Source organism: Sciurus carolinensis, unplaced genomic scaffold (genome assembly GCF_902686445.1).
Source record: "Sciurus carolinensis unplaced genomic scaffold, mSciCar1.2, whole genome shotgun sequence".
NCBI lineage: Eukaryota > Metazoa > Chordata > Mammalia > Rodentia > Sciuridae > Sciurus > Sciurus carolinensis.
In genome coordinates, this window is record NW_025920116.1 from 749,340 (window position 1) to 774,207 (window position 24,868).

A 24,868-nucleotide genomic window follows, 5' to 3' on the forward strand; every position below is an offset into this window, starting at 1 on the left:
CCTGTCAATGTTGCAGGATGAAAATGCTCAAGACTGGACACCTCTGTTGCCACCAACCCCGTTTTTGGACTCTTCAGGTGTCACCGCCACCAAGTAACAACTGAACTTCCAAGACCTGGATGCCGGTGATGCCCACTGATGCCCCAATGTCAATGCACTTCACCCACGCCTGACAGCCAGGGCCCTGCACCTGACATGGGACTCCTGATGAGCTGCATGTTGCTGCTGCCACCACCAGACTGAAGCTCCACGCTGCTGCCACTGGACTCCGACATGGATGCCAGACAGTGACAGTCAGCACTGGACACCAACTTCACCACCACTGCAGTCAAACTCCTGTCGGGAGTGCAGGATGAAACACTCACGACTGGATGATTCTGTTGCTCGCTGCAGCTTCCAGACTCTTCCACTGCCACGGCCACCACAACCATGCTGCAACTGAATCCCAAATGTGTCAGGACACTGATACCTCCACAGGTGCCCAGAGTCAACACTCAACTCTTCACCTCCAAAGCCTGATGCCCGATGAACAAGGCAACTGCATGTTGCTGCCACTGGGGCCAAATGCCACCATTCCATGATGTTGCCACTGCAGTGACTCAACCTCAAGGTTACTGTCGTGCTGCCCAAGACTCCAGGAACTGGACTTTGGGCATTCTCCATCACATTTGCCCTGTCAGTGTCCACCACATGCCACCTGCCTTTTATCTTCCAAGACCAGGCACTAGTTCTTCTTGGTCCTTGAGGAGTACTGGTGTTAACTCAATGAACACCACCAAGGAAAACATGTGAATACTTCAACTGAAGGCTGCAGTACTCACAGCAGACAGTAAGCTGGGCTAGGTCAGTCCAGTCTGCGGTAAGGGCACAGGGGTAGAGTCCAAGGGTTGCTGGCCAGGGCTGGACCTTGAACCTGTGGGGTAAGCTGGAAAGGGATCTCCCGTGGCTCTTGGAGTCCAGCCTTGGGAGCAATTTCTGGTCCTTTCTCCTGAGTTTCCTACCCCATCTTCTTCTTCTTCTCCCCTGTACTGGACTCTTGGTATCCATGACAGGGCCTTCTGGGCACTGGACCTGTGGGCTCTGGGCCTCTGGGCAGCAGTGTGAGGTTTGGGTACATCGCAGAAGGTTGGGGAAAGCCAGACTGGCTAGACTCCACCCACATGAATTTGGGGAAAAGCTGCCTCTTGGGAAAATACCCTCCCAGATCTACCAAATTTAACCTGACATTGGCTTCTTCCAATAGATTATAAGAAAGGAAAAATATAAGTTAGCAAGTTGTGTCTTGCTAAAGGGTACTGCGAAGAGAGGCAGAGACTTCATAGTTGGGAGAACTAGATTCAAATCCCTCTTAACTGGGTGATCTTGACCAGAGTACAGAACTCACTATAACCTTGGTTTTGCATATTATAAAATAAGGATGGTGAGAATGATAAGCCAGGGGTAAATTAAGATGTTGTGCCCAACCTTAATTTGGGAGCCAGATAGGCTTTTAGCATTATTTCCATGCAGAAATATAGTCTGAGATAAAAGGTGACACACTTAGATACGGCATCTTTGGAAGACAACTGAACAGTGAGGTAGGGAGTTGAAATTTACTTCGGGTTTTGAGATGAAATAATAATATATGGAGAATCATAAGCCAAAGCATGAAGTGCACAAACACAGATATACATTTTGCAATATTTTGTTCCTTTTGGACTGTTTTTGGACTTCTCTGAAAATAGAAACCCATTTTCTCATATACATTCTTTTGCAGTTTTTCCCCTTAACTTGCACCCCTTCAGTTTGCCACAGGGAAGAAGGAAACATCAAACAAGCTTGAGGATCAGAAGGAAACCAGCTCCACCCTAGTCACTCTGAAAGCTGACTAGTGTGTGCATGGCCGAAGCTTGAGGAAACATTGTCCCTGCTTTAACCACTTGGGGCTGGATGATCAACACAAGGTGGAAGATAAATAACCAGCAAGACAAATGAACTGTTTCATCCTCTAAATCTTTCACTGTGATGCATCCTCACTCTTTTACTGTGATGCATTGCCATCCCTTACTTTTATCATATACTTAGTGCTTTCTTTGGTCTTTACTATAGGATTGATAACAATCAAAACATATAGCAGACAATATCAGAAGACAAGCAGATGTATTAGATCAAACCTTAAAGGGTACTAAGGCTTGGAATTGAAGCTCACTATTTGGAGGATAGTTTTATACTCTTGGTGGATTCAAAAGCTTAATTGACATAGTGGGGATTATGGTATTAATATTTTTATTGCTTCCATATTTGTCTACCATTTACATTAAAACTATTGGGTTTCTATAGAAGAATCTGTTAGAAAAGACAGCAAGTAAGATACAGCATTATATAAAACTTTATGCCAAGAAAGTAATGGTGCTCTTTGATTTAAAGATGTAGTCCCCAAAAGATCCCACGTTAATTTTAACATATAAACCTCCCTCCTAGTCAACATATTTTTTTAAATTTCAGCAGGATTTCTAGAGAGGTCTTTGTGGTTTGAGTTCCTCTTTGTTGTAAAGACCAGATTTTTCTTTCTTGTAAAAGGTATGCAATCAAGTTTGTTGATGTGCAAAAGTTACTATTTCTGTTTTCTTAGTAAAATCTTGTGAAAACTCTGTCCAACCTAAGAACCTGGAAAAAAAAAGTAACCATTATGTTAACCATCTTGTTGTGTAACCTACTGCTGAATAGAAATTTCAGAGAATTTCCAGACCTGGATTGCAGAGATTTTGGGGGGTTAGCCTATTTGGATTGCTGCAGTTTAAAAACACCTGCCTCCTGCAAATTCCTCAGGTGTCCAGCCTCATCTGCCCTATATCAATGCCTGCTTAGAATGCTACAATGTCCCCATTCTTGAAGGGCATACAGAGATAGATACTCTTGCTGACTCTGCCACAGTATGAACTCTATGCAGTCATTAATCACAATACAGTAAATGGAGATTACACTATATTGACCTCAACATCAAGTCAATGTTCCATAATAAAACTTATATTGTATACATATGTTGAGTTTCTGTGATGTGCTCCATAAAAATATACAAATGATACATCTGAATACATTTTTTTTAACTGGTGAAGATGTGTTTTGTGAAAAATCTGACTGGCATATTTGCATTTTGCATTGTTCTAATATTTTGCTCTAATAACATTTAATGATATGATTACATTTTTAAAATCTGAAAAAAGGCATCAGAATTTTGTATTGTAATATTATTAGTAAAGGGGATATTTTAGTAATTAGAATTTATGCTTTCGTGTTCTTAAAACTAATATGCTGAATTAAAGGTTTGCAGTAGACACACACTCTGTCAGATACTCAGTTGGTGAAGCCACAGCTTGGTGCCTGCACAGGCAAGTGCCCATGTGTGCCTGGTTCTTTGTCACCTAGTAGATAGGAGCCCTGTACCAGGGTGGCAGGACCTGCATTCCAGACCCCTTATTTGCCTATCTTGGGGCAACATTGCTGTGCTCTGCTTCAATTTCTCATCTGTGAGGATTTTTCTTCATTCTGCCCATGGAGCTATTGAAGTTCAGTGAGGCACTTCATCAAGTTTAATGAAGGTTGACTGGTCAACAGTGTGAGGAGAGGCATCCTGCCAAAGCTGGCTTTGTGACTGATCTCCACCCACTTCCTGCTTTTCTGTGTGGTCTCTGTGGAAGGCAGGGGAATCCTGTTCATCTGCCATACAGCCTGCCAGCTCCAAGGCAGAGGAACCCTCCTCTGTCAGGGGATGGGAGGTGTTAGGTAGCAGTTAGCAGTGAGCATCAAAATGCAAACAAATAACATGGCAAGGTTTCTTTAAGTTTCCTTTAATTTACTTTTAAAGCAAGTGGGTAATCATATTAAGCTGAAAAACAACAGGTGCACAAATAAACAAAACAAAGGAAGCCAATTAAGAAATATATCAAGAGAGATTAATGGGGCTATTACTAACTCTTTACAGGGTCAGTGAGGGTCATCGTAAAGCTAGAATTTATGGCCAAAGGTGTCCCAATATATTTCAGGAGATAAATTTACTTAGTAGTGCAGGGGTGACACTAAGGTAAATTCTGTCTGGTCAGTAACCTGAATACTCAGGTTAACAAAGGCTTGACTTGTAGATGAAGCTGCTGGAACACGATGACCACTGTGACAGTTATGGGGATGACCTACTAGGGTCTCCTTAAGACCTTCAAAACCAGGAGAGACAAAACAACTCTTCAGGGGTGTGAGGACATGGTAATGACACAAGCCCTGAGGGGTGGAGCAAGAAGGTCAAGGAGAATATGTATTTGATTCCATGGTGCTGGGGTTGCTGCAGGTCCTGATTGAGGAGGTGTCAGTCACATTCATGGTACAATTCATCAACCTCCATAGATATACTTCAGGAACTTTCCCTATGTATTTTGTTTCACAAAGTTCATAGAAAAATGAACCTTCCCCCCACCCTCAGGTCTGTCTTGGTCTTCTCAGGGCATGGTCTCCTCATCTCTTGCCAGATGGTCTTAGTGGGGAAGACTGGATGCAGAGTTGCCAGGGCCTAAAGACAACTACTCAGGTGGCCCTGGGCCAATAAAACATCAAGGACCACTTTTATTCCTTCCCTGGGTGTCCTCCTGCCCCCAGCACTGCCATACTTTGCTCTATCCCCTGTGTTTTGCAGGGAGTGTGGTTCTGCTGATCTGGGCTTCCTGGCTTCCTGGTTTGGTCAACTTGTGGTGTTAGCTGTCCAAGTCTGTTTCTTTTGGAAGGGATTGGCTATGATGAAGCAAGCATCCCAGCATCCATGGCTAATGGACTGTCTGGAGTGGTATGGTTCATTCATGTATGTGATCATCTGCTCACTTACTTACATTTGGGAAGAACCTTTGACTAGGTATGAGGTTATCAGTCATATAACATCGGGAACTCCATCTCCATCTCAGGCACCTCATTAGGCATATAAGGCCAGAATATTTCTGCTGGAGAGGATGGGTGTGAGAAGACAGATTCATGTGATGAATGTTGCAGAACAGTCTAGAGGCCTGTGGAGGCAGCAATGAGCAAGGTGGAAAGGGATCCCTAAAGAATTGATATTTATATGAAATCAATAAACATGATTGATCACATCAATAGATTTAAAGACAAAAATCATATGATCAGTTCAATAGATTCAGAAAAAGCATTTGACAAAATACAGCACCTCTTCATGCTCAAAGCACAAGAAAAACTAGGGATAATAGGACCATATCTCAACATTATAAAAGCTACATATGCCTAATCCAATGCCAACACCATTCCAACTGGAGAAAAGTTGAAAACGTTCCCTCTCAGAAATGGAACAAGACAAGGATGCCCTCTTTCAAAATTTTTATTCAATATCATCCTTGAAACTGTAGCCAGGGCAATTCAACAGAAGAAAAAAATTAAAGGGACACTAATAAAAATAGAAGAACTCAAACTGTCACTATTTTGCTGATGACATGATTCTATATTTAGAAGACTCAAAAAATTCCACTAGAAAACTTCTAGAACTAATCAATGAATTCAGCAAAGAAGCAGGATACAAAATTAACACCCATAAATCAAATGCATTTCTATACATCAGTGATGGATCTGCTGGAAGATAAATTGGGAAAACTACCCCAAACACAATAGACTCAAAAAAATAAGATATTTTAGAATCAATTGAACAAGAGAGGTGAAAGATCTCTATAATGAAAACACAATAACTACTGAACACTAAAGAGAAATAGAAGAAGACATTAGAAGATGAAAAATCTCCCATGCTCTTGGATAGGCAGAATTAACATTGTCTAAATGGCCATACTAACTAAAAGCATTATACAAATTTAATGCAATCCTTATTAAAATTCCAATGACATTCTTCATAGAACTAGAAAAATCAATCATAAAATTTATTTGGAAAAATATGAGACCCAGAATAGTCAAATCAATCCTTAGCAAGAAAAGTGAAGCAGGATGTATCACTACAGAGTCATTGTAACAAAGATGCTATGGTTTTGGCACCAAGACATATAGACCAATGGTACAGAATAGAAGACACAGACACAAATCCACATAAAACAGTTATTTTGTATTACACAAAGGAGCCAAAAAACATACTTTGGAGAAAAGATAGGCTCTTCAACAAATGGTGCTGGGAAAACTGGAAATCCATATGTAGCAAAATGAAATCAAATCCCTGTCTCTCACCCTGCACAAAACTCAACTCAAAATGGATCAAAGACTAAGACACTAGGACAGAAACCCTGTACCTAATAGAAGAAAAAATGGTCCCCAACAAGACTCAACAAGACTCCAAATGAACTAGAAATAAAATTGAGAATCAATAAATGGGATGGATTCAAACTAAAAAGCTGCTTCACAGTAAAGGAAAAAATCAATAATGTGAAGAGAGGGCCTACAGAAGAGGAGAATATTTTAACTACTTGCACCTCAGATGGAGTATTAATCTCCAGAACATGCAGTGAACACAAAAAACTAAGTACCAAAAATAGTAATAATAATAATAATAATAATAATAATATACCAATCAATAAATCAGTTAAGAAACTGAACAGACTGCACAGAAGAAATGCAATCAATCAACAAATGTATTAAAAAATGTTCAACATCTCTAGCAATTAGAGAAATGCAAATAAAAACTATTTTAAAATTACAAGTCACTTCTATCAGAATGACAATTTTCAATAATACAAAAAACAATAAATGTTGATGAGAATCTGGGGAAAATGGTACACTCATACACTGCTGGTGGGAATGAAAATTGGTGCAACCATTTTGGAAAGTAGTATGGAGAGTCCTCAGAAAACTAGGAATGGAAAAACCATTTGATCCAGCTATCCCACTCCAAGGGGGCTTGGGTTACAGCCCAAGAAGAAACAGAAAGAAAGGTAGTCAGACATGAATAGCAAATATTCACCCTTGTCCTGTCTCACCCAACTTAGTGGTTAAGAATTCTTTGAGTTTTCATTACAGATTTTTTTGTGTGACCTGATAGAATTTTGTGATTGGTTCATATATATACATATGCAAACATTTGTTTCTTTTTGTTTTTCATCATTTTATTATTCTTTTGTTATTTTGCATTTTTTAAGACTAGTGGGAGGTGTTGTTTTATTTTTCATTTTATTTTTTGTTACTCTACTCTCTGTTTTTCTCTAATGACCAAATCCTCTTCTATGTATGTTTACATATAATACATATGTAAATACACATATAACATATTGTTTCTTTTATTTAATATTTTCCTTCTTTTTATGACCTTCACTAGCTATCTCTCTTCTGCTTTCCCTCATTACACTTTGGATATTATAAACATCCCTTTACCCTCCTACATCATTTTCTTTTCTCTCAACACACTGTGTTTTTACAGTCTTTTAGAACTATTTTGATTATATAATTTCTGCACCCACCATTCATCTGCAGGTACTGATAATGTGGTAATTTTTTATATTCCAAATCCAGTTCATGACTTTTTTTTGTTTTACTGTTGTGAATTTCAAATATCACCATTCCTGTTTTTGTGATTATTGATATTACAGATGTCATAGCAGACACCTGGTGTTTATTTACTTTTGCATATTGTTTACTGCTTTTGTTGGTTTTTCTTTTTCCTGTGCAGTACTCAGAATCCAATGTGACAGTACAATTTCATGGGGTAGACTCAATCCTGCCCCCATCAGGAGACAGCAGACCTTGTTCCATACACAATCTAATCTTGCTCAAATTTCACCAAATATTAACACAAAGGATGGGGAAGACAAAAAATCCCAAAGTAACAACCAGACCCCAAGTACAAATGTCTCTAGGGCTTATGCCCCACTCACGGACATCCAGTCCTGCAGCAAAAACAGAAATAACACAGACTCCAGGCACCACACCTATGGTGGGCCTCAACCTATACTGTCCCCATACACCTTTAGAACATACATAGTTTTCAAGTCGATAAGAGCACTGACAGTGTATTAACTGCATATACCCTGCTGCATGCAACACAACTTCCTGATCTACAAGAAGGACCCCATTCTCCAAAGAGCTACACAGAATGTTGGATCCTTAAGGTCTGACACAATACAGGCTGTATCACAATTCACTAATCACCAATGAACTAGCAGGGAAAATACATACACAATTCACAATGTGATATTCCAAAATACTTCACCAAGAAAAGGTTGTGCTTAAAATGGTCCTCATATATAAGTGGAAAAGAAAGACATCCTAACAGACACACAAATTTCAACACAGAAATACAAGAAATATGAAAAATAAGTTATTATGATGCTCCTTAAAGTTCAAAATTCACCAGAAACTAAATACAGAAAAATTGAGGTGTATGAAATACCGGATAAATAATTCAAAATGAATAATTAATTAAGAGTTCAATGAATTCCAAGAGAACACATAAAAATAACTAAATGAATCAAGGAAGTCACTACAGGATATGAGAAATTCAATAGAGCTACTGTAAAAGAACCAAACAAATCTTAGAAAGACACAAAAAAAAATCAAATAAAAATTAAAATAGCCCCTTTGTGTCTGGAGTCCACCATTATTTGAATCCATCCTAGACTTCCTGTGCTATATCAGAAACCCCTGTTTCTGTTCTACACAGGTGCTGAAAAAGCATAGGGAGAACACTAAGCATCCTGAAAGCCAGGACATGGGCTCCATCAACACGGAACAGAAGCAGTTGTAGCCACAAGCTAAGGAAAATCAGAAGCCATCAGATTTGAGAAAATGCCAAGAATAGTACTCTCCTAGATCTTTTAGAGGAACAATTGACATTCAGGGATGGCCATTGATTTCTCTGAAGAGGAATGGAAATGTCTGGATCCTGCTCAGCAGACTCTATATAGAGAGGTGATGTTAGAGATCAATAGAAACCTGGTCTTTATATATTCTCATCAAACCCAAGAATTTTCAGCAGAGCAGGGAATAAAATATTTATTCCAAAACCTGATTAAGGGAAACTATGAAAACTATGATATTGAAAATTTACCTTTAAATAAAGAATGAAAAACTGTAGAAGAGACTGAAGGTCAGAAAATTTGTCTGAATAAACAGAATAAATGGATGATGATTATTTATAAAGAAAATCACACTGTCTTGAGGTTATGTTATTGTACAACATATCACAAGACTGCTCGATTTTTGCCAGTCCATTTTGAGGACCTATGTGTGCATTTGAATATATTTCTACACCATTATTAGAATTACATCCTTAAAATTGTAAAATTAGCTCTGTAGACTATTCTAGGCTTCAGTTAGTAACTGGAATATTTTAAAATGTAGCATTGAGTAAAAATTCAAACATTTCTGTAGACAAAAGACTAAAAAGTAAAGAACATTTTTGACCCTGATCAATCTGATTATTACTTTTCAAAAAGGCTAAAATGAATAGTTTCCACTTGTGACAAAGCATATAATTTTAAAGAATGTGGGATGATTTGTACTTACCTATTATTGCTTAAACTAAATTCAGACATTGTTAGTTGGAGAGACACCTATATTTATGATAAATCTTTCAAGAGCTCTACCCTAAGTAATTACCAGGATATTTATTTTGGTATAAAACAATATGAATACTGTAAAACTCATAAAATAATAATCTTTTTTTAAATCCTAGAGAACATCAGTGTGATCATTTAAAAATAAAATTTATAGAGATAATAGAAGTGAGAAGGTGTTGGATCAATGCTAAAAATTCATTCAGTCAAGCATTCATATTCAAGAAAATAACTGTAAATGTAAAAAATGTAAAAGAGCTCTAAATAAAATGGCAAGCTTTACTGAACACCAGAAAATTCATACTGGAGGTAAGCCCTGTAAATTTAAAGAATATATTAAAACATTTAAAGACTCCTCAATTCTTTATCATAGCAGTGATAAATCCCTTGTATGTAAAAAAATGTGGCAAAGATTTTAATCCAACTTCCACCCTTACTAAACATCATAAGACTCACTATGAAGAGAGACCAAACAAATAGAAGAAATGTGTCAAAGTCTTCAAACCTTAGAAAATAGTACAGTATTCATACAGAAGAAAAGCCCTGAAAATATAATGAGTGTAGTAAACAGTACAGTATTCATACAGAAGAAAAGCCCTGAAAATGTAATGAATGTGGCAAACTCTTTAATCAAACCTTGAACATTATTGTTCACCAGAGAATTCATACTAGAGAGAAGTCATACAAATGTAAAGAATGTGGCAAAGCTTTTACTCAAATTTCAAACTTTATTTCAAACTAGAGGCTTTGTACTGGAGAAAAGCCTTGCAAATGTAAAGAATGTGACAAAGCTTTTCCTTTTAGGTGAAACCTTATTGTTCACCAGAAAATCCATACTGGAGAGGAGTCACACAAATGTAAGGAGTGTGGCAAAGCTTTTAATAACATGTTGTCACTTATTCAACACCAGATACTTCATCATGGAGAGAAACCCCACATATGTGAAGAATGTGGCAAAACTTTTACTCAAAGATCACAACTTGCACAACAGAGAATTTATGCTGGAGATAAGTCATACAAATGTAAAGAGTCTGGAATAACTTTTAATAACATATTTTCCTTTATTCAACACAAGATATGTTATACTGGAGGGAAGACCCACACATGTGAAAAATGTGACAAAGCTTTTATTTGAAGGTCATGCCTTACAAAATCCTAGAGAACTCATACTGAAAAGAAGACATTCAAATACAAAAATTGTAGAAAAGTTTTTATTCAAAGATCACACCATTCACAACACCAAAAAATTCATACTGGAGAAAAGTCATACAAATGTAAAGAATGTGGCAAAACTTTGATTCAAATTTCAAACTTTATTGATCACCAGAGAATTCTTACTAGAGAAAAGTCTTACAAATGTAAATAACATGGCAAAGCTTTGGCTTATAGGCAAAACCTTATTGTTTCCCAGAGAATCCATACTGGAGAGGAGCCATACAAATGTAAAGAGTGTGGCAAAGCTTTTAATAACATGTCTTTACTTATTCAACATGATACTTTATACAGGAGAAAAGCCCCACACATGTGAAGAATGTGGCAAGTTTTTATTGGAAGATCACAACTTACACAACACCAGAGAATTCATACTGGAGAGAAGATATACAAAAATAAAGAATGTGGCAAAACATTTAATCAAATTTCATATCTTACTGATTACTAGAGAATCCATACTGGAGAGAAAGCCTACAAATTTTAAGGATGCAGGAACGTTTTTATTGAATGTTCAAACCTTACTCAACACCAGAGAATTCATACTTGAAAGAATACTGACAAGTACATAAAAAGTATTTATTATGAGATCACGCCTTATTGATCACCAGAGAATTCATACTGCAAACAAGGCCTACAATTGTAAATAAATAAATGTGGAAAAATGTTTATATCAAAGCCGTACATTTTCAAAGAACTGAAGTTATTATAATAGATTAAAACATACAAATGTAGAGAATGTGCAAAGCTTTTAATGCAAGATCACACCTTACAAATCGCCACAGATTTAGCATTCAAGAGAAGCCCTGTACATGCCGAGAATATGTCAAAGTTTTATTCAAATGAAAAATATCATACTTTTAAAGCCTAATACGCATTTTACTTGTAGAAAACCCTCTAACATACATCCCTTACATATCAGCAATATATTTATTATTAAGAAAAATGCTGACATGTGAGGTTAGCAAACTCATTATGCTCCATATATTTCTGAGACTCAAGGCAAACTCTTAGCTGTAAGAGTAAAGATCAAAAGCAAGCGACATATATCCAATATACAATGGCACAATCAGAAATACTTCTGATTTCTCAGTACAAACTAAAAATACAGGAGGACATGGAATGATGTGTTCTAAGCTCTGAAAGAAAATATCTACCTTCCAAGATTAGATTATCCAGCAAACCTAACCTTCATAATCAAAAGGGAAGTAGAAATCTTCCAATGGAAGCAGAAACTAAAATAATATATGATTACAAAGCTGGCACTGCAGAAAATACTTAAATAATAAAAGCAGAAAGAATTGAAACCAAAGTCCAGAGCTCACAAATGGATGAATCTCACTTGAGTTAGCTCAGCAAATAACACAGTCAAACTAAACATTACAAGTTAATCAAATAAACCAGATTACATTGTTATATTGTGTGCATGCATGAGCATATAACAAAAACGTCATTATGTACAACTATAAAACACCAGTAAATAGTGTAGAAAGTGAAAAAGAAGTAGTGAAAAGGCAGGATTTAATAAACAACTTTGTAGAATAACAATGTAAATGATATCAACTTTCCAATTAAATCATACAGACTAACAGAATAAATTAAAGTGTGACACCCAATTATATGTTGTGTATGAGAAACTCATATTACAGGCAAAGACAGCCACAGGCTGAAAGAGAAAGGGGAAAATTGAAAATGATATTCCTTGAAAACAGAGTTCCTAAATGAGCAGGAAAAACTATGCCCAAATCTGACAATCCAGATTTTCAACCAAAATTAATCAGAAAAAAAAAAGGTCACTTCATACTGGGAAAAGAAAAAATCCAACACAAAGATAGAATGATAATAAATATTTATGCTCTAAACTTTCATGCACCTAAGTACATAAAAATCACAGTTCAATGACTCATATAGATACCAACAAATAATACTGTGATTTCAACATAGCTCTCCCACCCATAGCTAACAGCAATATAGACTCATCAGACCTAAAAAATGTTATAAATCAAATGGACTTAACAGGTATCTATAGAATATGTCCTCTAAAATAGGCAAATTCACTTTCTTCCCAGTTTCTCATGAAACTGTCTCCAAAAGAGACCATATTTCAGACTCCAATGCAAGTAATAGCAAATGCAAAAAATTAAAAATTAAAAATTAATTCCATGCATTTTATATCACAATAAAAACAAAATTAGAAATTAACACCAAAAATAACAGAAACTATATAAAACATGGAGATTGAACAATACAATTTGGAACAATGAAGGGGTTCTAAAAGAAATCAGGAATGAAACAAAAAAGATTTAGAATAAAAGAAGAATCATGATGCAACACATCAGAAGCTCTGGAACACTATGAAGGCAGTTTAAGAGGAAAGTTTATCTCTGAGTGCTTACATTAAAAATTCAGTACCAGTCTCAGTGGTTCACACCTATAATCCCAGCAGCTCAGTACGCTGAGGAAGAGGATCCAAATAAAATATCTTCAACTGTCCATAGCATTTCACCCAGTAACCCACAACAACAGAGGAAATGCTGGATAACGAATTCAGAAACTTGGTGGCTAAAATGATCAATGAACTAAGGGAAGATCTAAAAAACAAATTAAGAGAGAAAATATGGGAAATGTGAAAATATTTGAATAAAGAGACAAAGTAGACAAAGGGGAAATAAAAGGAAGTGGGGATAAGAATAGGAAAAAGAATAGAATAAATCTAACATAATTTTCCCATGTACACTTGTGAAAATACCTAAGTGAACCCCACCATTGTACCATAAAGAAGAATGGGGTCCTAATAGAATAAGATACATCCTATGTTTGTATAATTTTATCAGAATGCAATTCTACTATCATGTATAACTGAGGAGAGCCAATAAAATTTAACAAAGAAAATAAAGACAGAATTTTCTTTAAAAATGATCAGAATGTAAGGCATAATAAATAAAATAATTCATTTGACAGTATCATCAAGATTAGATTACACAGAAAACTGAATTTCAGGCCTCAAAGACAAAATACATATGAACTGGAATCCTCCGTAAACAACAACAAAAAATAAGATATAAAAGACCCTGATCAGAAAACACAAGAATTCTTGAAAAAAAGTAAGAGACCAAACTTAAGAGTCACTGGGCTTAAAGAAGACATGGAGATATATATTAATGGCATGAAGAACCTTTTCAGTGAAACAACAGCAGAAAAATTTTCAAACCTTATGAATGAGATGTACATTCATATTCAGAAGACAATAGACAAGATGACAAAAGAACTCTCCAAGACACACCATCATCAAAATGGCCAACTTAGGAATAAGAATAGAATATTAAATAATGCAAGAGAAAAAAAAATTAAATCACATTTAGAGGCAAACCAATAAGGCTCATGTTGTACTTTTTTACCTCAGACTCTAAAAGCCAGGGTTTAGAATGAGACAATCCAAGCTCTGAAGGAAGCAATTACCAGTCAAGATTTCTATATCCAGAAAGGCTATCATTCAGATTCAAAGTAGAAATTAAAACTGTCAAAGATAGATAAACAAAAAAATTCATATCCATTATAATGGCACTACAGCAGTATGCTCAGAGGAAACCTAAAAAATAGAAGCCTAGAGCCCTCAAATAGATGAAGCTCACAAGAAATGCATGTAAGAAATGAAAATTAAGACTGAGTTAAACACATAAAACAAACCAAAGTGACAGAAAACATTAAACTCCTCTCCATAATAACTCTGAATATAAAGGTTCTCAACTCTCCAATTAAAATAATTAGATTGGCAGAATAGATTCAAAACCAAGATTGAACAATTGGCTATCTACAAGAAACTCATCTAATAGACAAAGGCATCCACAGGAAGTAAAAGGATAGAAAAAGATATTTCATGCCAATGGAGTCAAAAAAACAAGTGGGGAAAAGCTATTATCATGTCCAAAAAAGCAGATTTTCAAATCAAAATTAGTGAGAGGAGACAGGAATGTCACTATATACTGGTAAAGGGAACAATCCAAGAGGAACAATAGGAAATATTGGTGCCAAAATGTCAGTGCAACTAATTACATGAAACAAATACTACTTAATATTCAGTCTCAGATAGACCCCAATTCAACAATACTCAACAATTTCAATATACCCCTGTCACCAACAGAGAAGCCATCTGCATACAAAATCAATATACTTCAAGTTGAGTGTCCCTGAGTTCAATCACCTTTACCCCCCAAAAATTCCCACTATCAATACAATCAAATCCAGATTATGTTCCCATTGCAAAATATACTCTACCACAGTTGTCTTTATGTACTAACCATATACCATGAGATAAAATAAGGGCAATGTTGTATGTATCTATTTCATTCTTTACCATTTCACCATCACCACTGTCAAATTCCAGAACAGTTGTCTTACTCCTAAAAGAAACTGCAGACCCATTAGTCATCACACTGTCATCTACTCTCATCCCCAGAAACAACTAATCTACTTTTCATCTTGTGAATTTGTATATTTTGAACAGTTCTTATAAATTAAATCACATAACATGTGTCTTTGTGTCACAGTATGTGAACAAAATAGGGGCTCAATAAATATTTGCTGAACCAAAGGAAAAGCACTAAAAAAGAAAGAATTCATGGTCTAGGAAAAGATCACAAAATTTTAGAGGTTGGAGGAAATTTAAATGTCATCTAGTCCAACTAGCTAATTTTCCTCACCCCCAGGTGAGGAAATCTAGATCCATGAAAATCCTTGACTAACCCAGAGACAGTCAGTCAGTCTTTTAGTGACAGCAGTGAGACTTAAAAATACAAAAACTCTGATTCAAAATGTAGGAACTTTACAAGACTGACTCCCCAAACTAAAAGTTCCCTTTTGATTTCACTTCACCTAATATGATGCAGTGACCAGCACCTCCCTAGGTGTTGAGCTTACTTACTTGCTTGTGTCTAAATGTGGTCGGGTCTTTTTCTGCTGTTTTAGAATGAGCTTGCTTCAAGAAAAAGACACAAATCATTTTCTCAAAATAACCAGCCCCTTTCAATCTCTAATATTCTGTTGCTACTGTGCTTTTCCCTTTGAGTAGGTGTTTTGTGGAAATAAAAAGCACAGTAAAGAAGGGGATTACTCTATGTTTTCTTGATTTACATCTAAAATTACCTCTGCAATTACATAGGGGAAGATGGTCTTTTTAAAATTGTGGAAATGAGACAAGCATGGAAAATAATAAATCTTTATCCTTAACTCAAGCTATACACAGAAATTTGCTATTTAGGTTTATTATACACCTATATTCAAAAACTAAGACAAACAAACTTCTAAAGGAAAACAGAATATTTTCCCGACATTGGGTTGGGATAGGTAAAGGTTTTTTATTTCACACAATGCATTAAACCAAAGCAGAAAATTGATAAATCGGAGCTAAAATCTTGAACATCTATCTCATTATCAAAGATATCATTAAGACGGTAAATACATCAGCTATCATCTAATACAGAATCTATATACAGAATATATAAAGAAACCTTATAAATCAATAAGTGAAAGACATTTCAATGTTAAAATGAACACAAGTCTTGAACAAGCATTTCACAAAAGACATTCTAATGATCAACACACATTCCAAGTGGTATTCAGAACACTACCAAAAATCCATTTTAAAACCACAGAGGGATGTTCAGCAAAATGGTTAATACATTTAAATGGTCATTATCAACTGTTGCTGAAGATACGGTGAAACTGGAACTCTCATGCATATTATTTTTAGTTCACATTATTTTATATTTTTATAAAACCATAACATACACTGACCCCAAGATACTCAAGAAAAATTACTTCACTGCCCATGAGTGACAAGAATATTCCTGGCAGCATTATTCCTGATAGCTAAAAGTTGGACAAAATAAAAATATCCATCAACAGAAAAACAAAACGTTTTGTCATATAATCATACAATGGATCATTATCAGCAATAAAAAATAAACTACTAGTGCACAGAACAACAGAGATGAGTCTAGCAAACATGCTGAGAGAAAAAAGCTAGACATAGGGCTGGGGTGCGACTCACGGTTAGAGCACATGCTTAGCATGCACCAGGCCCTGTCTTCAAGCCCCACAAGAGACACACAGACATAGCACACAGAAGGACCTGTGCCCCATGCTCCAGGACTGCGCTGCCCAGCCAGGCAGGGACTACTGCAGAAGGGATCCGCGCCGGGGGAGGGGAAGTGAGGAGCCCGCAGGCCCTAAGGCCTTGCACGCTGTGGCACAGCACAAACCCGGCCTTTGAGGAGCTGCCTCACGACACCGCATGTTAGGAGCCAGAACCCTGCAAGGCTCCAGGCAAGGAAGAGTGCAGAGAATGTGGCTTCTGCTCCTGGCGCCGCCACGCCGGGGTGCACGAGCAGAAGTTCCTCCTCACTGCCTGGCCAGGCACATCCATGGTGCCGAGGCTTAGACCTCGAGAGCCGGCACGGAGAGGAGCCGGGAGGGAAGAGGTTGGCCAAGGTGGAGCAGGCGGGGGGGGGGGGGTGTAGAAAGTCAGGCAGGTAGAGAGAGCAAGTCGGAGGAAGACAGTGAAAACGACAGTGAGAAGGAAATGGAGGAGAAGCAAGAAAACCAGGCAGAGGAAGACAACCGGGAGAGGCTGAGGCCACAGGAGAAACCGAGGTATAAAGCAAATTTGATCCAGAAATAGAAACTGAAGCAGAGAGTGACCAAGAGAAAGTGTCCAGACCATGGGCTTGATTTGAGCATCTTTTGCCAGTAAGAAAGGCAACTCATCTGTGTCCAGTTATCAGTATTCACCAGGACCACCAGCTCTCCACTCTAAATGAAGCCTTCCAAGAACTAAGAGTAAATGTTGAACATTGAGAACCCAGGCCTAGGGGTCAGGACACCTGGGTTTCAATTGAAATGACCTAGCAGTAACTACATGGATTTATCCTTCAAAGCTAGACTCTTCAACTTGGGAACTGGTTTTATTCATCCTTTTTGGTTGAACAACCTTGAGAATCACATGAATATATGAACTTTAATCTGAGAAATAAATACAGTACATACAAAATCTAGTATATAATTTCTGAAAAGTCACAAGCCTCATGTCTCTGGATCCCAGGCAAAGCATTCCTAGAAAGTTTTTGACCCCACTTTGGCCACTCTCCAAAGCAACGCCTTTGTTAAAACTAGTACGTTGAGTGAGAGTTCTTGGTAAGGGGATCTCTGCCTACTCAGAAATAGGAAACCTTGATTTTGTCAACTGAATTCAAGCAGTGATTTCTCTGCAAGGAAGACTCCCTAGTGTAGTGATTTTCATAATTACTGTGTGCTTTGGATTGCTGCTTTCTGGTTCATCGTGTGTGAAACTCGGTAGGAGAGTAGAGGGCAAGGGCCAAATGGAGGTAGAAATGAAGTTTCTCAGGTTCTCCGTCTGGGCTTTTGCTTATCTTGGACCTTGCTGGTACCCTGAGAACGATGTTTGGCAAGTAGTAGAATTGAGTAAATCTTTGTTGAAGGAATGAATTTGCAGATTTATTTGTATTGTGAATGCTTACAAGAAGCAAGAGAAACTGTTGTTGTTAATCAAGTTGAGAAGTTTGTGTGATCAATATTTAGTGATCAGAACATTAGTACATGTTGTCATAGTATGATGATTTGCTCCCTAAGCCTTACAGTTGCTGGCACTGGGATAACAAAAATTGTTTTCCTAATGGGAATTGCACCCAGGGGAACTTTACCACTGAGCCACACCCACAATTATTTTTTATTTTTTGTTTTGAGACAGAGCCCTGCCAAGTTGCTGAGAGTCTTGCTAAGTTGCTGAGGCAGGCCTCTAACTTGTGATCCTCCTGCCTCAGCCTCCCAAGTCTCTAGGATTGCAGGCATGTGCCATTGCACCTAGCTCGATAACATATATTTTGATAATGAAGATCCCTTGAATTAAGATTTTTCCTTTCTTATTCCTCTTATTATTGTAATGCACACATTCAGAAAGTGTGCAAAAACATGCACAGTAACAATTATAGGGCAAATAGCGATATAACCTCCACCCAGGTAAGAAGCAGAATATTACTAGCAATATTGACACCACTCATGTCCTTTTCCAGTTACAACCATCTCTGTCCCCCATAGGTACACATTATCCTGACTTTGGGGTAGTTTCCTTGCTTATCTTTATACTTTCACCAGCTATGTATGCATTCCTAAATTTACTTGAACTTCACACTATTTGATATTGTTTTGAGTTTTGCTTCTTTTTAAAATGTTTGTGATATTCATCCATTGAATGTGTTTCATTTTCATTATTGTATTGAAGTCCATTTTATGTATATGCCACAAGTTACTTATTGACTTATTGTCATAGCTGAACATTTTTGGAACTTTGGACTATTACAGTGTAGGTATAAAATTCTCATTTATGTGTCCTGGTATATGGTTACTTGTTTTTTTTTTTAAATGGACTGTGAATCTAGGAGTGAAATTGCTGGGTCAGAGACTATGCCTATTTTTAGTAGTACTGCATGTTTCCAACTGTTTTCCAATGTGGTTGTACAAATTTGCACCATCATGAAGTGTATGAATTTCCAGTGCTCTGTATCTTTACCACCACTTGCTGTTATAAAGCTTTTATTTTTTTTCAATCTCAAGGGTATGGAATCCTATTGTGGTTCTCATTTGCATTTCTCTGGTTACTTATGACTGAGTATCTTTTTTATTTCCTGTATTTGTGAAGTACCCAGTCAGATCTTTTGCACATTTTCTATTAGATTGTGTATCTTTTTTTTCCTCATTAATTTACAGGAGTTTTCCACGTATTTGTTTTTGATTTCTTTGTTGTTTTATATGGGTTTTCAATATCTTCTCATTGGCATTTTTCTTTTTATAAAAAAATTGTTCCTTGGAGGATGATTTTAGCATGCTAAGATTTATCAATTATTTTTGTTTATGGTTTGAGCTTTTTTGACCTTATTCCACTTAGTGTCAATTTTTGTTAAGTGGAATTAGGGATCAATTTCATTTTTTACCCATACAGATAAGCAGTTGCTGTAGTAGTATTTATTGAAAAGAACACCTTTGGCCAGGGATATTGGTGCATACATGTAATCCAAGTGACTTCCCAGGAAGGGCAATTTAGCTGGACCTTGTCTTAAAAAAAAAAAAAGCCCTCTATATACTGATCTGCTGTGCCATCTGTTATCTATGAAGTGTTTGTGAGGATGTTTCTTGACTCTTTTGTAGTATATTCCTTTGTAAACAAGATGTTTTCTCAGTTAACCATAACTTTTAATATCTGGCAGAGCAGATCCTTATACTTTGTTCTTCTACAAGAGTATCTCAGCAGCCTTATTCTTTATATTTTGTAAATAGTACTATAAAATTTTTTCAGGATTTTGGGGCTATATTTTTTTTGGGGGGGCTATATTTTGAATATTGGATTGAATTTATAAACCAATATGGGAAGAATTAATACCACTACAATAAGAAGTATTCTGATCCATTTCTTTAGGTTTTATTGCCTCACAATAATATTTTATAATCTTTTTCCTGAAAGATTCTTTACGTTATGAAGTTTATTTTTAGATATTTCATAATTTTATGGTATTGTAAAAATGTTTTTAATTTTTCTTTCTAATTATGTATAGGAATTTGATTAACTTTTTCATAGTGGCTTTTATATTAAACTAGTTGCTAAATTCTCTTACATATTCTAATGATTTATTTGTAGACTTATTCTACACGTGTGATCATATTATCTGGGAAGATGGGCAATTTTTTTTCTTTCCAAACATAATATCTGATATTTGATTTTTCTTGTCTCACTGTTCTGGATAGGATCTTCAGTACAATGATGAATAGGTGTAATATTGGATATTTGGACCTTGTTCCTTAAGTAGGGATAATTTAAATTTCACAAATAAAAGTGATATATTTTACAGTTTTTAATAAACACATTTCATCAGATCAACAAGCTTCTCCTTTAGTCCTAGTTTGCTAAGTTTTTCTTAGATATTGATTATCAAATGAGTTTTCTACATTTGTTGGGATGATCATTTGAATTTATACTTTCAGTATGTTGATGTGATGAATTATATTAATTGAGTTAAGTTTGTGGTTAACTTAAAATCAGTAATATGCTCACATATCTCTGAAGCCTCTGTCCCTTTGCTTTTTCCACCTGCTATTGGTAACCACTTTTATTAATTCTGCTTTTTCAAATAGATGTGTGTACATATGTATATGGCCTTATTTCTATCTCTTCGTTCTAATATGTTTTATACTTAAATCAACCTTGCGTTTCTGGGATAAGAAAAATTGGGGTATGTCTTAAAAGTGTACTTTACTACATATAAATATACCTAAATTATATATATATATATATATATATATAAATTGTTTCAACCTCTCACAGAGCCTTTGTATTATATCAATCAAATTTTATGATTTCAGAAATCAAAGTGGAGAAATTTTAAAGTTCTTTAACTCATTAAAAATAGCAATAACAAATTTATTATATTTATTTTTATCTTTATGAAAAATAACTATTTTCTAAAACAACAAGTAGTGAAGAGTTGCCTATTGATATTCTCTTTAGTGAGCAGAGTGACATTACATTTTTGCAAATTTCTTTAATGTCTGCCTTAAAAAAAAAGACAGCTGGATTCTCAAACCTACTTTTGCATCTAATTTGTTAAAAACTCTCATGTCATACAACCTTTGAAAACTCTAGTTTACAATTGTACAAGAAAGCAAGTGGAAAGATGATAGCTTAGAATTATTAAGAAAATAACTTAGACCTCAAAACCCTCTTAAATAAGAGAAAAGGGGGATTAATTGTTGAACACTTTCTACACAAAACTCTATGCTAGGTGCTTTCCATATACTTCTTTGCATCTTGCAAGAGATGTTATTTGTTTCTCTCTATCACAATTGACTGAAGGAAATTAGAGAATCACAGAGCTATTACACACAGCTAAGATCCAGGTCTCTCCTATATGTTTCTGTAGACCTTGAGCAAATTACTTAACTTTTTTCACCTGTAAAGTGGGAGTAATTGGTTTTCATTGTCTCTAGGATGATGAAATAATAGATATTAAAGCTTCTAAAAAACTTAAAATCTCTGTCAACCTTAACATCTGGCCTCCTTTCATAATCACAGAATGTTTAAGAGCACAGAACTAGAACTCAGTTGTTTGAATGCAGTTCTGGGCCTTGTTATTTATCAACTGGTGACTTTGTGTAAATTTCCTAATCTCTTTGTACTCAGCTATAAAATGTGAATGTTGCTGTATATACCTCCTAGAAGGATTATACCTGTAACATTCTTAGAACGGTGATAAGCATTTGTAAGCTCAATGTGTTGACTTCTAATGTTTTTATGTTTATTTCTCTCACTTAAATGAAGAATTTGAAAGCTGGAAATATAGTTTATAGCTTAACAATTGAAACCAGATTTTCTCAGAACAGGAGTAGTTCAGTGGAAATAACTATGATTTGGTTTCTATTTAGGGCTAAGTAATTTACACAGATCCAAGATGGAATAGGATGACACTAATTAGCATTATTTTAGCAGTCATTCACTGCGCAGCTTCTGTGCAATCAGTCTTGAGTACTTCCAACACACGATTGGTAATGGATGCACAAAAATGCAACTGTGCTTAATGCTACAGAACTGTAATTTTAAAATAGTTTAAACTAAAGTTATTTTATGTGTCATACAATCTATTCTAATTCATCCTCTCAAAATGCCTATGAGGTATTATTTCTATTTTATAAGTGAGGAGATAGAGGAATTTAAAAACTTGCCCAAAGTCCCAAAGTTAGCTTGCTGCAGAGATCTGAACACTTGTGCAGCAGTGCTCCTAAGAGGAGATCCTGTGGTTCCCTGACTCCTCTAAGGCGCTGTTAGAATGGATGAGGGGTATGAGGTTCAAGGACTCTCATAGACGTCATGAACTGAAAATGTGGGCTTGTTAGAAGCTGTGTAACAGCCATTTGTTTGGATGTAAAACTTCATTCTTTGATTTAGGAACTTGACTATATTAATAAGGATAAATTTCACATGCTCTAGACATATACACCAATCACCAATTTATCTTTGTCATTCATTTTAATTTAAGAGGTCAGTTATGAGTTTTTCAAGTTTGGCAATGAAATATATTTTGATACTTCCTACTACCACTAAAGTTAATATTCCAGATGTTACATTTTACTTCTGAATTTTAGTTCTTCTGATTGTAAATGACAAGTGCTATACATATTTGTTCTTCAGTACTTTTTAATTAGTATATCTTTGATTTTCCTTATTAATAAAAGAAGAAGGGTCTAAAATGCTTCTTTTTTCCCATTGTATTTTGGTTATTATTTTGGGGGGGGCAGGTACTGGGGATTGAACTCAGGGACACTCAACCACTGAGCCACATTCCCAAAACTATTTTATATTTTATTTAGAGACAGTGTCTCACTGAGTATCTTAGTGTCTCAATTTTGCTGAGCCTGGCTGTGAACTCCCAATCCTCTTGTCTCTCCCTCTGGATCCACTGGGATTTCAGGCCTGCACCACCACACCTAGCTGATTATCATTTTAATATTTTATTTTCATAGTATTGCTATTTTTGAGGCAATACTTAGAAATAAGCACAGTAATGTATTTATCTTCTATTCTGCCAACATTCTGATAAAGGAATTTCTTGAACAGTCGATATTGTCTTCTGTGATAGAGATACTTTTTTTTTTTTTTTTTTTGGTAATGGGGATTGAACTCAGGAACACTTTACCACTAAACCAAATCCCCAGTCTTATTTTGTATTTTATTTACAGACAGTGTCAAACTGAGTTGCTTAGCATGGTGATTTTGCTGAGACTGACTTGGAACTCCTGATCCTCCTGCCTCAGCCTCCTGAGCCACTGAGATTACAGATGTGGGTGACTGTGCCTGCCCAGCTGAGATACATGTTTTAAACCAATGTAGTCTATCTTGACTTTTCTTCACACCAGTATTTTAGAAATGATAAATGGTTAAGTTTAGAGATTATAATTTCTTAACATAACTAAAAATTGATAATTATGAATATTTAACTTATTATCTTGAAGGTTTTTATAATGACTTTAATTATAAACTGATTAAAGATTTCATTAAGCTGATAGTGTCAAAATATTTATCTGGGGTTGTCTCTGAGAGGAGTACAATAGCACTTTGCCCTTGATCCTAACATTATTGTCAATAGTTTATATTATTAATAATAATAATGTTTATTATATAATTAAAATGTGCCACACACCATGTTTTATATAATTTGTTTTATTGTATAATGCTGAAATAGATACAAATACTATTCCAAGTTTTTACAGATAAGGGAATTGAGGCACACAGAATTTAAGCTAATTTGCTCAAGATGTTGTTGCTATTATATAGTACCAATATTTTAGTTGGCTCTGGAGCCCTCACTAATCTTCACAAGATACAAAATTAGAAAGAATAGTCAACCTGAACCAGAAGCAATTACAATTCAAAATATTTTGGTAGGTAAGCAAATGAAAGACTATTAATAGGATTAATAATGCAGTGTGATAGTATTGAAGTTTTGTCTGTGATTCAACACAAAACCCATTAGGAATGCAGCTTTAAAAAGCAAATTAAATAGCCAGTTGCAGTGGATTACTCCTGTAATCCCAGCTCCGAATCAGAATCCAGGACACTAAGTCTCTAATGATCTTTGCTAGTTGGCAACATCTCACATATGTTGCTATAACTCATTGCTGGAGGAATTAAGCATTCTTGTGTGATTCTGCTGGGAGAAGACTCTGGAAGCCTGCAGCTGATTTCCTCTGAGCTTCATCCCCTATGACTTTTTCCTTTGCTGATTTTGGATTGGGTTTTTCACTGTAATAAATCTTAGCAAAGAGGGTGACTATATTGTGAGTCCTCTGTGTTCTAGCAAATCATTGAACCTGGAAGTGATCTTGGAACTCCTGATGTACATAGATAGATTGGTGATATTCTTGTTTGTGAGAAGGCAGAATTAGGAACAGTGGATGGGGATTAGAAGAAATAGTTGATTGACTGTAAGGATAATTTTTTGCCACTTAAACTTTCTTCAGTAGTGGATCAGGCTGCTTTGGGGTAGCAGATTGCTTGACTGTTTAAAATGTCCTAGCAAACTGGGCAAGTG

The 24,868-nt window shown here is 35.9% G+C and overlaps 1 pseudogene; it reads left to right on the forward strand.

Annotated features, from left to right (window-relative positions):
- LOC124973574 (tripartite motif-containing protein 44-like) overlaps positions 1–24,868 on the forward strand; it is a 116,200-nt pseudogene that overhangs the window by 23,600 nt on the left and 67,732 nt on the right.